This window comes from Suricata suricatta, chromosome 4, assembly GCF_006229205.1.
Source record: "Suricata suricatta isolate VVHF042 chromosome 4, meerkat_22Aug2017_6uvM2_HiC, whole genome shotgun sequence".
In the NCBI taxonomy this organism is placed as follows: domain Eukaryota; kingdom Metazoa; phylum Chordata; class Mammalia; order Carnivora; family Herpestidae; genus Suricata; species Suricata suricatta.
Window position 1 is genome coordinate 65,903,879 of NC_043703.1, and position 3,021 is coordinate 65,906,899.

At 44.1% G+C, this 3,021-nt stretch overlaps 1 long non-coding RNA gene across 1 annotated transcript; it reads right to left on the reverse strand.

Annotated features, from left to right (window-relative positions):
• Positions 1-382: 382 nt before the first annotated feature.
• On the reverse strand, positions 383-1,670 carry LOC115290814. Its single transcript, XR_003908223.1, has 2 exons — positions 1,536-1,670; positions 383-1,011 (listed from the first exon to the last, which is right to left on the reverse strand). It is a non-coding gene; the product is annotated as an uncharacterized LOC115290814 (long non-coding RNA).
• Between the last annotated feature and the right edge of the window lie 1,351 nt (positions 1,671-3,021).

Sequence of the window (3,021 nt, forward strand, 5' to 3'; positions counted from 1 at the left end):
TGAAAAGCTACAAGAAAGTATAAGAACTTAATTTCTTCCTCTGTAAAGGAATGATAGCATAAAAAGCTTGGATTCACTACTGCTCTGGTGATAATAAATTTTATTTATGTTTAAGATAAAAATAAGCAGGCCTATAATTTAAGTTGTGCAGAGACACATAAAAAATGTTAGAGCTCACTGGGACATTCAAGAAAAAGAAGACTGACAGCTAATAAAACTATAGCTTAATCTGTGGAGGTCTTAAAATCACTTCTGTATTACATAAAACAGGCTAATTCAAAGCGTTCACTGTATTGGGCTCACACAGAATTCCTGGAAAAATTAATTTACAAGGGAGAGAAGCAGGATTTTTTTTTTCAAATAACGTAAGGTGACGCTTGCCTTTTTTTTTTTTTTTTTTACTTAAAGAAGTTATTGAATTGGCTATAAATTGAGACTTCAACTGATTAAAACCTCTCCATCTTTGTCTCTCTGTGCCAGCCAGGGGCCAGTGTGCTTGACATAATCCGGAAGGAGAGAGAACAGCATATGGCCGCACAAGTTTTGAGCCCCAGAGAAATCTTCCTCCGTTCCCGCTCCATCTGCGTATGGGGTGGCACCTCTCCCAACAGCACAGAGATGCTGAGCTAAGGACCGGAGGAATGTATGATGGCAAAATGCAGAAACAGCTTTTGTGCCATGCTAAGCATTAGCAAAACACTTCCGTTCCACAGCACACATCCTAAACTGAGAGAGATGAGCAGCGGAAGTTTATCTGAGGGCACTCAGCGATTCTTCGAGTTCAGCGCACAAAGCAAGCTTCGTGGAGGAAGGCAACGTGAAACGATGGCTGGAATATGTCAATGCTTGGCTTTGGGACCAGGGGAAGGACGCGTTGTGCAAATCATCGGCCTCCCGGGAAACGTCAGGAATACATTCGAGCAGCCAGGGCGGCCTCAGAGGGCTCGGGCAAGCAAACCGTTGGACTCTTTCTCATGTGCACCTCAACCCAAACAATTTTGCTGACAGAGGCTGAAAGAAAGAAAAATGGGGCCAGTGATCTGTGCTTTATTATGCTAAGTGTGCTGTTAGGGAACGTTTTATTGGTCGGTAGCCATTGTTTCTCCAAAATGCAGGGAAACGGAGGAAAACATTTCATCCTTGTGTTTTGCTCTGTTTCTATCTCCTTTCCTCATGTTGAGGGCTTGATTCTCTCCCATCTTGGTTGCTGAGCCTCAGGCCACCCTCCTGTTGCTGGGCTCCCACACAAAATGAACATGGCAGGAGGGCAGAGAGCAGGATGACCCTGAGAGGTAGAACCTGGGAACACTCCACCTCATCACAGCTGTTGCTCTCTCTTTCCCTCCTCCCCTTTCAAGTGCGCCCCCCCCCAAGCATTCTTCAGTGTCTGCCTTGGCATTACTTGCTGCTGGCTCCATGAACCCCCAAAGCTGAGAGGTGTGATTAAATTCCAAACTGGCCAAGAATTCTTGCTTGGTTTCCAAGCTACAAGTTCTGAGTTTAGTTGGAACTTAGTTAGCTCTAACTCAACTTACCCCTTTGACTATTCCGTGAGAGAAATCTGGGAGCTTCGGTGGATGCACAGGAAACAACTGATGAAGCAGAGCAGCAGATAGCACACCAGAGGCAGCCCGGAGCGGCCAATGTATCATGAGCATGAGTCAGGGCAATCCCCAGACTGCGTGGAGAATGATTATTAACCCCAGGAACGAATTCAGTGGAAGTCACTTAAAATGTCTAATGTATCACCATTTTTATTTTTCTGATTTTAATCGCTTCTGGAAAATAACAACAGCAAGCTACATAAAATATTCAAATACCATGTTTAAAATTTCTTATAAAACTCTTATAAAAACACTGATAAAATCATATTGAAGGTCACACAACAAGAAGTGTTTGTTAATTGATACACAAAAGACAGAACCTGACATTAAAAAAAAAAAAAGACCAGAAACTCACATAAGAAAGGCAAATTATGAATGCCAAAGTATCTTGAAGTCCCTCACCACTACCAGCAACACGAAGGATAAATCAAGTTGCCTAGGGCTCCACAGTTGGTAGGGCTTTGGGCTGGGTTTTGAACAAAGGTAGATCTGACTCCAGAATACTACGTAATGCACGCTAAAGGTAGCAGTGGGTAGCAGTGGTCCTGTACCCTCTACTCTAACACGTGTTTATCTGAGGATGCATCTCTGCCCCCTACCAGGGCTAAAGGTATTCCGACTCATGTCTGGCTAAAGGATGGAAGGGAAGCAGGAAAAGAGGAGGCAAAAAGCTTTCTAACTCATGGTACTCACATTCCCATTGCCCTTCTTGATCTAGTATCTATAGCTGCTTTACAAATTACGTCAAAAGTTAATGGTGTAAACAGTTAAGTTCATGTAAACAATTATTAATGGTGTGGATGATGATTGTTCTCTCTCATTGCTCTGTGGGAAGATGGGATTCAACTGGGCAGTTTTGCTTAGTGTCCTTCATGCCCTTTCCATCAGATGGTGGCTAGGGCTGAATCACCTGCTGTGAACATTCGCATGTCTGGCATTAGATCTGGATGTTGCTGAAAGGGTACCTGTCCACAAGAGCGCGTATTGTGCTTCTCCTGTGGCTAGCCCTTCCACAAAGAAAGTTGGCTGCTGCGTCATCTGCCTTCCTTCATAGTAGCTTAAAGCTCTAAGAAGCCAAGTTGGAAGCTGCAGTCCTCTTAGATGCTAGCCTTAGAACTATAGTATCACTTCTTCCATACTCATTGATCAAGCAAGTTACTCTAGATTCTGATGGACAAGAATTAGACTCTACCTCTCAATGAGAGGTAATAAATAATAACGGAAGGAGGTGCCAGGGTAGCTCAGTCACGTAAGCATCCAACTCCTGATTTTGCTCAGGTCATGATCTCAGAGTTCCTGAGATCAAGACCCCTGTCAGGCTCCTCCTGCTTGGGATATTCTCTCCCCTCTCTCTCTGCCCCTCCCCTGCTCTCACATGCATTCTCTCTCTCCCTCCACCCCCTCTCTCGAAATAAAT